Source organism: Gracilinanus agilis, chromosome 2, assembly GCF_016433145.1.
Source record: "Gracilinanus agilis isolate LMUSP501 chromosome 2, AgileGrace, whole genome shotgun sequence".
Classification (NCBI taxonomy): domain Eukaryota; kingdom Metazoa; phylum Chordata; class Mammalia; order Didelphimorphia; family Didelphidae; genus Gracilinanus; species Gracilinanus agilis.
The window spans coordinates 49,012,770-49,026,330 of record NC_058131.1 but is presented as its reverse complement, the minus strand read 5'-3'; positions in this window follow the sequence as shown (position 1 = coordinate 49,026,330).

Here is a 13,561-nt window from a genome sequence, read left to right as displayed (position 1 = left end):
GACAGGAAGTAGAGTGGGCTCACTGAGGGGGAGGTAGCCATGAGAGGGAACATAAGACTAGAGAACACGGTCGGGGGTGGTGAAGAAAGGACCATTACAGCTGAAGATGGAAGAAGATGGAGAGAACAACTTTCTGGGCTGCTAAGTGAAAAAGAAGAAGGTCACTTCCAGGATCTCTCTTCTCCTTCAGTCAGGCTAGCAGGCACCCACACCCACACCTTCAGCCTCTCCTATCCTACTGCCCTTATGGTTAGTATCAGATCATCATCTCATCTTTCCAAATAGACTAAACACTCCCTGAGAGCAAGAAGAGTATTCTCTAGAGGTAAGGGCCAGTAGTGCTTATGAGCTCATAACTGATGCTCCAGTCCTACCTACCTCATAGGTTCATGGTATTAGTCAACAACCCACAAGAATGTATTGAGTGCTTACTAGAGGTGAGGCACTAGACTAGAAGGGCTAGGGATAGAAAGGGCCTCAAAGATCATTTAGTCCTCATGCAGATGGGGAAACTGAGTCCTGCCAAAGGGAAGTGACTGGCTCAGAGTCCCGCAGGATCAAACCCAAGCCTTCTGATGGCAGCTCCTGTATCCTTTCGATTTCACCTCATGAAGCCTCTTGGTTGATCAACTTTCCCCCATCTCCATTACCTCCTTTCCCATCACTCCACTTTCAAGATGTCACCCCTCCCAGCTCCACTTTTACTTATGTTGTTCTCATCTGAAATGTGCCCCATTATCCTCTCCACCTTCCCAACTTTGACCCTTCCTTTAAGTAAGTAGTGACGGTTCCATCTCCATGCAAAGCTTTCCTTGATCACTCCAAGACACAATGACCCTTCTCAATCCTAAAGCATCCAGGTCATACAATCCAGAACTTGAGTTTTTAACTACATCTCTTTTCTAGTTGTTTTTTTTTTCCCTCATGTGTTAGCAACCATTTATAAAGCTTCTACTCCGTGGAATGGAAATATGAAGATGGAAAAAAAGATGGTGCAGCTCTGCCTTCAGGGAGTCCACAGTCTAATGGAGAAGATCCAACTTGTTCGTAAATTAGCGTGAAACAGGGTAGAATGCAATAAGGGCAGAGGAGAGATCCAGACAAAATGCTCTAGAGAAATCTGAGGAAGGATGGATCACTTTCTTTTTTACCCAGCTAGACTTGGTTAATGCATGGCTTCTATCTCTTTGTATCCCCCACATTGCCTACAGAACAGTATATATTTATCAGATCCTTTGTCAGTTTGATATCAAGGGAGTCAACTGTAATTAGACAGTAAGGTGTCCAGCTACTGGAAAGTCCTTCTTGTAGTCATCTGGAAAGGTGCCAACAGAGTCCAAGCCTTTGCCTATGATCTGGAGCCCTGAGCCAGTCTTTTGAGATCGGCTTTGCTCTTTCTACCTTCTACTGCTCTCCAGTCTAAATGGCCTCCCTCAGGCTACGTGACCTCCAGGGAATGCAGGTGGCATAGTGGATAGTGTTGGACTTGAGGGTCAGGAAAACTGGTTCAAGTCCTGCTTCAAACATTTGCTAGCTGTGTGACTCAAACCTCCATACTATATCTCACCTCAGTTTCCTCATCTGTAAAATGGGGATAATAACACTTATTCACAGGGTTGTTGTGAGATCAAATGAGAGAACATAAATGCTTTATGTCTTAAAGTGCCATATAAATACTAGCTGTTGTTATGATGAAATATGGACTTGAGGCACTGTAGAAAGGCATAATGGGAATTGGGAATTTTGACTCATGCCCACACTCCAGTAACCATTTCTCCTCTCTCCGTGGGGTCTAGACTTTTAAGTGATATTCCAGGCACAGATACAACCAGAGCCATAGCAAGCTGAAAAGGGACTTTTAAAAAACACACACAGAAAAACAATTCTTACCTTCTATCTTAGAATTGATACAAAGTATTGGTTCCAAGGCAGAAGAGTAAGGACTAGGCAATTGGGGTTAAGTGACTTCTGTCTTAGTATGAAGTCTAAGACAAAAGAGCAGCAAGGGCTAGGCAATTGGGGTTAAGTGACTTGCCCAGGATCACATAGCTAGGAAGTGTCTATAGTTAATTTGAACCCAGGACCTCCCATATCCAGGTCTGGCTCTTTATCCACCTAGCTGGCCCTGAAAAGGAACTTCTAGCCTTTCTCCTAGTACCTCAAGACACAGTGGCTTTATGGGGTGGACCAACATCTTCCCAAAGACAATGCTTCATCCTTTCCCTCTGGCGCTGTCCAGACCTGAATCCAAGGTTCTCAAAGTGAAAAACTGAATACCACCCAGACCCAAGGCTAAGGGTTCATAGACCTAAATTAGAGGGCTCTTTTTAAGACACAGAAGCTTCTACTCTGCCACCTTACGACTTCAGAACGATGCTAATAAATGCCTAATGGCACAAGAGTTGCCAAAGTTGGGGGGGGGGGTGGGACACATGGATGTATCACGAATGTTGTTGAGTCAGTGCTGCCTGAAACGGTTGAGACATCTTAAATTGGAGAGGGAAGAAGGGCTAAGCTTTTGTTGGAGGAGGCTCCTTTTGCACCTTCCTGACTTCTCAGAAAGCCAGATGGGTGAGAGTGGTTAGTCTGTCCTCCCTGGGCTTCACTGTGGGAGCTGTAGGGCCCCAGCTTTTTTTCCTGGGACTTCAGACCCCTAAGCCCCACCCTGAGCCCATGTATCTCCCCCTGGGACAAACACTTGGGAAAACAATGTTCCCCCTTGAGGCATGCTTGATCCTACAATTCTTCCCCCACATGCTCTGAAGGCCCAAATGCAGGAAAGCTCCTGGTACTCTTGGCCCAACCAGGGCCTTTCCCCACAGCTGCTGAGAGTCTCTTACCAGCCTGTCAATATGGTTTCTAAGCAGCTAATGCTCTCCAGAGCTGGCTGCATTTCCCTAACTCTCTCCTCATCCCCAGGGCTTCTTTCTCTGCTCTGTTGAGTTGAAAAGAAAAGAGCAGAGCAGGGAAGGGAGGCTGTCAATTTTGGCATCTTTGCCCACCAGACCCTGAAGGTCCCTGGCATCTTAGTGGCCCTTTTTGGGGGGAGTCTCCCATCCAAGCCAGTCAAGCTCTCCATTTGCCCAGCCTCTTCCATACTGAGCCCCAAACAGTGCCATCAAAGGTGATTTGCTTGAGCTTGTGAATTCCATAATGAACACCCTGGAATTGGGGAAAAAGTCCCCTGCTACACAGGCCACAAGCATTGGATGCCAGGTGGACTTGGGGTATCAAGATCACTGCTTTTCTCTAAGCTTAGCCCTGAAATCCTGCTTGGACTTGGTCCCTTAGGGCAAGAGGCTGGGGGAGACCAAGCAAGTTAAGGAAGCAGCAGGCCTACTCAGGGCCTCGGATTCTCTAGTCCAAAGTGGCAGTGTGGAAGGCACCATCGCTGTCTCCTGTCCTGAGGTCCAGCTGGGCTGCCATAGTTAGAGACAGGTCAATTTCACAGCTGGAGGGTCTTTGGGGTATGATTCAGTGACCACAGGTTAAGGAAGCATGGCCCAGACAGACCTAGAGGCAAATGGCATTGTCCTTGGAAATAGGATAGGTAGCCAAGCCACTGGCCTCTGACCACGCTGCCTTCTCAGCCCTGCCCATACACATCTCCCCCCACCCACCCATCCGGGGCTGGAAAACTCAAGCTTCCTGGCATGGGAGCCCCCGGTCTCAGTCGTCTCAAAGATGGGTGGGTCATAAGCCTTTACCCCCTGCGTGGGAATGAATGAATGCAGAGGAAGGGCAGTAGGCTGCCTGGAGAAAGAAGCCCCATCCTTGGACCCTCGGGGAGGGCTGAGTAGGGGACCACTCAGGGGATTGCTCGGGCCCTCCGGAACGACGGGCTTTGGGGTCCCTGCGGCACGACTGCTGGTTCTGTGCGAGTTGCCTGGCAAAGGCAGAACTTTTGGAAGCTGCGGGTGATACCTCGGGGAGGAAAGCCCCAACCCGAACCGCTTCCCTTCAGAGCATCAGGGCCGCTGTCCCCAGAGCACCCAACAAGCAGGCATCCGCGGCAAAGAGTGCAGAAGCCCGGCGCCCTCACTCACCTAGGATGCCGGCCCCGTCTTGAGCCTCCATTCGGCCGGGTGGTGTGGGTCTCGGTTCCGCCCCTCGGCTCTCACTCAGCGGCAGCAGGAGGAGGACAGGGCGGCGACGGCAGTGGCGGCGGCTTCAGCCTCCTCCCTAGGGCGGCCGGCCCCAGCCTCCGCGTCCCTGCAGCAGGCAACGACTGCGCCAGCGGCAGGAGCGCACATCGCCGTGCCAAGGGGGACGGTGCGCGACCGGCTGATCACTTGCCGGCTTGTCCGCGGCCAAGGAAGCATCGCATTGCAAATAAGCTAGGCGGGGTGCGGGGCTGGCGAGCCAGAGCTCGCGAGCCAGAGCGAAGGAGAGACAGACTGCGGAGAGGGGAGCGGGAGAGGAGAGGCGCGGGAGGGAGAGAAAGTGAGAGGGGCACGGGGTGTGCGTGTGTGTGTGTGTGTGTGCGTGTGTGGCTGGGGGCGCGCGTGCGCGCCTGTAAGTGGGGGCGCGCGGCAGAGAGCCACGCTGGCAGGCTGCCGGGGCGGAGGGAGGAGGGCGCCTGGGGCTGGGGCCCCGCAGTCCGGGCCGGGGCCCTCCGCCTGGTTGCTAGGACGAGTGTAACTCGTTCCCCCTAGAGAGCAGAGGGAGAACGCTCTCAGCCCCTGGAGACAGGTGGCGGCTGAATGTGAAGAGAGGCCCAGAGTGCTGGCCCCATTGCCCTCCTCTCTGCTGGCGGGCTCTAAAGGGGCCAAGCAGGCTGCCCAGCTGTGGAGCTGGTGCGTGCCCATGCCACACCGGCAGGCTGGGAGCCCTCACACCATCTGGAGCTTCTCATCCATTTGGGGGCCCGCAACCACCTTTGCAGTTCTCCCAGGGCCATCTTCACAGCACCCAGCTTCCTAGCTGGGCTCATTCCCCTCTGGGGCACCTTTCCTACCATCTTTGCCCTGGCCTCCTCCCTCCTCATCCCTTCACCCCAGTTTCTTTGTTTTTGTATATAGAATGCAGTCCTGTAGCCAGCTTGGACTGCACAGACTAATCTCGGGTGGCAGCAGCTTGTGGAGGGGAGGTAGAAAAGTATGACTGCCCTGATGGTCTGTTTGGGCCCATGCCTCAGGCTGCACTGGGAGAGGTTGCTGAGGAAAAAAGAGGATGGGGAGGCTGAGGACAGCTGCCAGGCTGAAATGGAGCAGGAGACAGAAGAGCTGCACAGAGAAATGTGGCATGGGCTCAACAGGATTACAAGGATCATTGGAAGTCCTGCTTCATTCCCTGCCCCTCCCCACCAGCCTTTATTTAGAGCCCAAAACTAAGGGCTTTGGTCTCTGCCACCTCTGGTGCCAACCACTCAGTTGTTGAATGCCACATAACACCCACTGGAAACACTGAGTGATTCTCTCACACCCTGGATTAAAATGGGAGAGAAAGGATTTTTTTTTTCTTTTTGGAAATTGAATACATTGCAAGGTGGAAGGGAAAAAGATTCAGAGATAGACAGACAGATGGATGAATGGATGGGCAAGTGGATGGATAGATAGAGTGAGAGATAAGTAGATAGATGAAAAGGTAGGTAGATAGATAATGGATGGATAGATAGATAGATGAATAGACAGATAAGTGGATGAATGGATAGATGAATAGCTAGATAGATGATAGAAAGGATAGATAGATGGCTAAATAGGGAGGTAGTTAGAGGATAGGATAGGATAGATATATGAATAGACAGATAATAGAAGAAACAGGCAGACAGACAGACAGACAGATAGATAGATAGATAGACAGACAGACAGACAGACAGCAGCTATTAAGTACTTGCTACATTCCAGACACTCTGCTGCTATAGTTTCAGAATCAGAGAAATTAGGTTTTAGCCTCATCACAACTATGCCTTAGTCTGGTCACTTGGGTCAAATTACCTTTTCTGAGCTTGTTTCCTCTTTTGTAAATGAGATAATAATGACTGTTCTATCTGGGAAGTTGCAATGAACAAACTCAAGTTTGACTTCAGGAAAATTTCCTAACGATTAGAGCTGCCCCCACAGTGGAATGGGCTGTTTAGAATGATGGTAAGTATCCCCTCCTTGAAGGTCTTCAAGCAGAAGTTGGAGAACCACTTGTAGGGCACATTATAGTTAGTGGAGGTTCCTTTTGTGTACAAGTTGAGTCTAGATGTGCTCTGAGGTCATCAGTTCCAATTCTCAAATGTGATGCTACTGTGAGTGTTCCAATATCCACCCCCAACACACACACCACTACAGCCCCCACCCCCCTGCCCCAGTGCCTCTTTGAGAATGTCTCTAGGGCAGAATTCCTGTGGTTTTCTTCTGAGTAGAGGTCACGTCAGAGAGCAAGGTCCTTTGGGAAACTACAATTTTGACGTAAAATGAAAACAAGGGAGATTGAAGGGGATTGAAGAGCAAAGGGTATTCTGGATCTCCTGAAACCCAGTTCTAGTTCTGGAAGCACCCTTTAGCATCTTTAGAAGTCTAATGGCAAAGCCCTCAGGAATGAAGCCAGATGCTGGCAAGCTGCTTTTCCTCCTTCTTCCACATACCTCTGCATGCTGCCTTAGTGTGATATCTCCTCCCCTCTTCTTCCCTCTTGAAGTCCCTCTTGACATTTACTTCAGCTTGATTACGTTGGGATACAGATGTAAGAGGATGGCATCCAAGGGGTACACACACATAACACCAGGAAGGTCATGACTGCTGGCTAGCATCAGTCACAAAGAGAACCACTTGACTTGACAGGTCATCTTTAGCACTGGATTCCAGCCACCCAGCTAGCCTATTTTTTAAAAAAAACCCTTTACCTTCTGTCTTAGAATCAATACTAGGTATTGGTTCTAAGGCCAAGAGTGGTAAGGACTAGGCAATGGGGATTGTGACTTGCCTAAGATCACATGGCTAGGAAGTATCTGAGATCAAATTTGAACCCAGGACATCACTGCTGGCCTGATGCTCTATCCACCGAGTCCTCTGGCTGCTCCTTCAACTAGACTCTTGATGGATCATCTTAGCTTTCCCCAGGTTTTCTACAAAAGTTAGGAACTTTTGGTGGGTTGTGAGCTACATCAGGTCTCCTTGGAACCTTTCCATGGTAATGAGATTATTCCTCATCAAGATGGATATGTCCCAGAGGGAGCTTTATATTTTATGGTTACATCAACTTTGTTTACATGGGTGCTACAGTGGTCGCAAAATTAGGGAAGATCCAAAGCTGCTGAAACTTCCTAACATATGTTCCCCATGCCTGGAAGAGAATCCCTCTTCATCCTTACCTTTTAGATTTTGTCCCCTCTCTCCTTCCTGGTTCAGCACAGGTCCCTTCTCTTCCATGAAGCCTTCCTAGACCACAATCCTCCTTTCCAAGTTGTTGATGCCCCTTTTGTCTTCAAATTATTTGTGTACATAGTGCAGTGGTTCCCAAACTTTTTTGGCCTACCACCCCTTTCCAGAAAAAATATTACTTAGCCTCCTGGAAATTAATTTTTTTAAACTTTAATAGTAATTAATAGGAAAGATAAATGCACCTGTGGCCATCACCACTTTCTGGATCACTACAGCACCCACCAGGGGGCGGTGGCGCCCACTTTGGGAATCACTGATATAGTGTATTTTCCCGTAGACTATAAGCTCCTTGAGGACAGAGAATGTTTCATTTTTGTTCTTGAATCACCAGTTCCTTGTCCCAGTGCCTGAGGCAGTCCAGGATTAACTGCCATGCTGTCATAGTTGGAAAGGATGGATTGGCAAATAAGACTATTTTTTTAAACCCTTACCATCTTGTCTTAGAATCAGTACTGTGTGTTGGTTCTAAGGCAGAAGAGCAGTAAGGGCTAGGCAGTGGGGGTTAAGTGACTTGCCTAGGGTCACACAACTAGGCAATATCTGAGGTCAGATTTGAACGCAGGACCTCCCAACTACAAGCCTGGCTCTCTTTTCACTGTGCTACATAGCTTCCCGTTAAATAAGACTATAAATGATCAGTTCCTGAATCTAGAGAAGCCCAAAATTGGGCTCTTATCTTCTTTACTAGATTTATTTGATTATGACTCAATTCAACAACAATTTGTTGTGCATGTTATGTGTAAGATCCTGAGCCAGATTCTAAGGACCCCAAAATGACACAAAACACCATGCCTACCCTCAAACAATTTGTAGTTTCATATGTGCTGAAACACGTGTATTTGTCTACATAGGCCAGAAAATGCATCCTTCTCTAGCCAACCCAGTGATGAATATTTCTCGAGTCTGGTCCTTGGACAACAGAGATTCAGTCTGTTACAATACAGTAATCAAAGCCTTTCTAGTCTGAGAAGATGCACCAGAATTTACTCTTGCCCAGCCCAGCCTTCAAGTCACTTCCTTAGTGCCTCCCAATTCTTTTACTAGGCATAAGTGGAGCAAAAGAGGGATGGTCATGACTAAAACCCCATAATTGTAGAGGAACCAAGTAGTTTCCCTCTGTGTCAGAAACTCCACCAGCCAGAGGGCCTCAGCTAAGGAACTGATGATGGGGAAGAGTCTGACCTGAGGGAATGAGATGAGTTAACACTGTTTGGCTACCTTTATTTCCTGATCTCTCTAAGTAAGCTTTATTTAAAAAAATCTTTGCATTCTATTCTTAGCACCTAAGTACGTATGTAATAAATGTGTCCTAAATGGAATGGAATTGAAGGAGGGTGATTTGGTATTTATCTGGATTTCTGGATACTAACGGGTGAGCATCCCAGTTCTATTCCAAATAAAACTTCTTGATCTTCCCAAGTGTGAAGAGAGTATCTTCTTTAATTCTGAACCAAAATCCAATATGAAAAGTAGAGACATCCCTGTGGGATCCCCGTCTGGATCCAAGGGGAGTCTCAGAGTTAGGCTTGCCTAAGCTCCTTGATATATTAATCTCTATAATCCACATTGATATTAACAAAATAAAACTCTCCAACTGTTCTGTGATAATATTAATTCAGAACTCGAGCTATCCTGAAGCTGAAGAGACAGTCACCATAGGATGAGTGGGGGTGGTAGTGGTGGTATTTTTCATTGTCCTTATCATTTACAAAGGAACTACAAGGCAGATTTTTGAAACAAAAGGCCAATTCTTTGAACATCAGTCTCAAAGCACCTAATACATTGTAGATGCTAATTCAGCGTTAAATAATAATAATAATAATTAGCTCCCTGAGACTTCCAGCTGTGCCATCTTTCTTGCCACCAGTCCTCCAGAGAGAGGGAGGTACTCTCTTTACCATGCCAAGTAGACCCTGGCATCCAGAAGTTGGCATAGTGATGGCCCCTTGTTTAAGCCTCTGACTGCATAAGACATAGTGACACCATCAGCCATCACAAAGACCAATTTGCCCCTTATAAATGAATCACTGCTGCTTAAAAGGGGACCCATCAGGGTGTAACTGCATGAATCAAGCCAATTTGACCGGTGTGGTCCTTCCAACCAGCTCTCCCTCCTCCTCCTCCTTTCCCTCCTCCTCCTCTCCCTCCTCCTCCTTTCCCTTCTCCTTCTCCTCCTCTCCCCCCTCTCCCTCCTCCTCCTCCTTCTCTTCTTCTTTCTCCTCCTCTTCCTCCTCCTCCTTCTCCTCTTCCAGACTAACCTTCCAGACCAATCAATGTCTGAAAGAGAGAAGAGAAGATTGCCTCTTGGATCCATCACATTCACTTACTAAAAGCCCAGTTTTAGATTGGCAGCCCTGCCCTAAACAAATGCATCTCTCTGAGCATACACCTCAGTCAACAGCAAGCACACCCCAGAGGGCTACCAGCCCCAACTCTCCTTGTGGTGAAGAGTGTTTAGTACTTTTGTCCAAGAGTCTTCTTTTAAGATTCCATAACAAGACCAATGGAGGAAGAGGAGCTGAACTCAAGCCAGAGTTCAAGAAAGTCAGAAATGGTGTGTACACACACTTGTCTATTTTTCCTGGGAGTCATTTGGTTTGCAGTGAAATCTATGAAGCCGACACACTGTACTGTGTGGCATATATAGTGTGTGAAGTCCTGAAGACCCATCTCTGATACTTCCCAGCCATGTCACCGTGGGCAAGTCACTTACTCTTAAGTTACAGATGGGGTTACTTGGGTGGAGGGAGTTCTCATCAATCTGGTACATCAGTCAATCAATCCTAACAAGCATTTTTAAGTACCTACTATGTGCCAGGCACCAGGCTAAGTACTGGGGAGAAAAAAGAAAGGCAAAAGACAGTCCTTGCTCTCAAAGAGAGCTCCTTGTGTAATGGGGAAAGCTAACATGCAAGCAACTGTGTACAGATAAACTACATAAAAGATAAATTAAAGGCAGCTAGAGGTAGCACAGTGGATAGAGCCATCTGGACTATTTGGGCCTCAAATATGACCTCAAATACCTCCTAGCTGTGTGTGACTGTGGGCAAGTCACTTAACACCAATTGCCTATCCATTACTGCTCTTCTGTCTTAGGACCTATACTTAGTATCCATTCTAAGATAGAAGATAAAGGTCTAAAAAAAAAAAAGAATTGATACCAAGACTGTAATGGTTACAAAAAAGAGAGATAAGTTGCAAGATAAATTGGAGATAATCATCAGAGGGATAATCATCATAGTCATATTAAGGGAGATCAGGAAAGGTTTCCCGTAGAAGGTAGGATTTTAGGTGAGACTTGAAGGAAGTCGGAGAAGGCAGGAGAGGGAATGAAGGGAGAGAATTCCATGCATGAGGGACAGTCAGTGGAAAAAAAGTGCATTGTTAGGAAATGGAGCATCTTGTTCAAAGAACAGCAAAGGATGCCAGTTGTCACTGGATCACAGAGGATGTGAGGTTTGAGAAATAAGGTATTAAGCATAATAAGACTGGAAAGATGGGAGGAAGCCAAATTATGAAGGGCTTTGAAAGCCAATAGATGTTTTTTGTTTTTCAAACGCTTACCTTCTGTCTTAGAATGGATACTGTGTATTGGTTCCAAGGCAGAAGAACAATAAGGGCTGGGCAACTGGGGTTAAGTGACTTGCCCAGGGTCCTACAGGTAGGAAGTGTCTGAGGTCGTATTTGAACCCAGGACTTGTCTCCAGACCTGCCTCTCTCTATCCATTGAGCCACCTAGCTGCCCCCAATAGAAGTTTTTATATTTGAGTTTATCGAAAAGATTCCTGCTCTCAAAGTGTTCATGGTCTAATTGGAGGAGACAACATGCAAAGAATATGTATGAACAAGCCATATACAGAATAAAATGGAGCTCTAATGATCAGAAAGAAGGCCCTAGCATTCAAGGAGATCCAGAAAGGTAGGATTTGAATTGAGTCTTGAAACCAGGAAAGCAAGGGGATAGAAAGAGGGAGAGAATTCCAGGCATGGAGAATAGCCTGGAAAATGCCCCAGAGTGGGGAATAGTGGGGCTAAGTCCTCTCTATTGCCCAGTGGCGCTATATCATGGATTTGACATGAGCTTTGGAACTAGAGCTCTGCTAAGTAAGAGGTCAGAATTAAGATGTGTCCGCTGCAAAGTGTCACATGCCATCTCCATGGTGGGTACACTGTAATGGAAATCGAAGAAGCCACCCACTGAGAGAAGCTTAGCATGACCCACTCAAGTGAGCCAGCAGAACAGTTTGGGGATTATTAAGGGTCAACACGATATCACTTTGCTGACATCCCCAGATTGGTGGCATTTGCCTTCTGGGCTCTCCCTGCTGGGCTATCCTTTTGACAGTTGGTAGAATGAGGGTACCTTTGGGCCTGATACCAGGGAAAGACAATTTCTGATTTAAAAACTGGGCCAGAAGCAAGGAAGAAGGATTTCTGATCTCAAGTATCAGGGGAGACTAATTAGGTGGTGAGAATATGCTGGCTGGTTTGGTTTTTTTTTTTTTAAAGACATATATAGACCCTCTTAATCAGATGTTACAAAAGGTCTTCTGGCTCTTTCCATCATCTCTGATTTAATGCTGTGGCAGCCGCAGGCACGAATCTTCAAAGAACAAGCAGGGTTATATATCATCTCATTTTATTCTGGAGAAAAAAAAAAGCAGATCCTTGTCTCAGTGTTCAAGTTATATAACAGGCAGCTGGCTGCAGGTGAGCAGAGCTAGATTTTAGATCTAATTTGAGGAATCACCTCTGGCCTGTCACCATTTATAACATAGCTGGGGCTAACCAGCCTAAGGAGAATGGTGCAAAACAGTACACAAAATGCTAGGGTCTTAATGGTCATTTACCCCTCTAGACAGATACAGATGAATATATGTATTAGTATTCAGGCTGTTTGAGAGTAGAAAGATTATTTTAGTTCTAGAGAGTCAGAGGACCTGGGTTTGAGTCTTGGCTCTGTCATTTATATAAACTGGGTGATGTTGGGCAAATTGCTTAAACTCTCAGAGCCTCAATTTTCTCATCTATAAAATGGGAATTCCAAGAAGCTTGAGATAGTGAAAGAGCACTGGATTTAGAGTCAGAGGGCCTGAGTTTGAGTCCCAGTTCTGCTAGGAACTACTTATTTGTGAGTGACTTTGAACGAGTCAATCCATCCATAAGCAGGTAATGAAGTGCCTAATATGTCAGGCACTGACCTAGGACCTGGGGTTGCCAGGATAAAGAATGCAACAATCCCTGATCCCTAGAAGCTTAGATTAAGGTGATTTCTTGACCTGAGTTCTCTTACCTATAAAATGAGCTGGTTGAACTAAATGCCATCCAAGGTCCCTTCCAGCTCCACGAACACAAACCACGATCTTTTCAGCTCTACATTTTGTTGGACTAAGTATCCTCCCTGGTTGTTTTGAGGTTCAAAGGAGGTCGCGTATGGAAAGGGCTTTGCAAACAAGAAAATGCCCTGGGGAGGAGGATACAGAATAAGGGCTATTCATGCAGAGACAAGCATGGATATTCATTTTATACATGCATATTCAGCAACTATAAATCCTATGTGCATGTATTTCATATATATATGTATCAATCTCAAATCAAATAGATATATATCTGTGGAGCAGTACTTCTGGCAAGTGTTGCACTGGCTGCTTTGCAAGGAAGCTAAATAAAGACCCGGATGTCTGGGTGTTAAGCCTTTTAGACCCCCTGGCAAAGCAGCGGACCCACACCGCACCAAGAGCAGCAGACATACCTACATACACACCTGCGTACGTACGTGAAGGACTCAGCGGAATGTGGCGCTGGGCTGGAGAGCCCCAGAGTTTGTCTCGGGCTCTGCTTCTTAATTAGCCCGAGTGACCTGGAGCAAGTCACCTAGCGTCGTCCCTCCGCAAAATGAGGCTAATCTAGGATACTATGGATTAAATCAGTTTATGTGTGAAAATCGCCTTTCTATGGTACTACCTATAGCTCGTCCCCGAAATCTTAGCGCCGGCTTGCGCTCTGATAGCTTAGTTATGCTAAGAGTCTGGGGACATCCGGTACATGGAGGTGTGCGCTGATACAGGTTTCCGTGTATCTTTCCTTGTGTGTGTCAAAGGGAACAAACATGCTCAATAATATGCTTACCGAATGAGGACAAAAAAGAAAGCAAGCGGGTAAGCTTCTTTTATTTAGTTAGTTTCTAATGC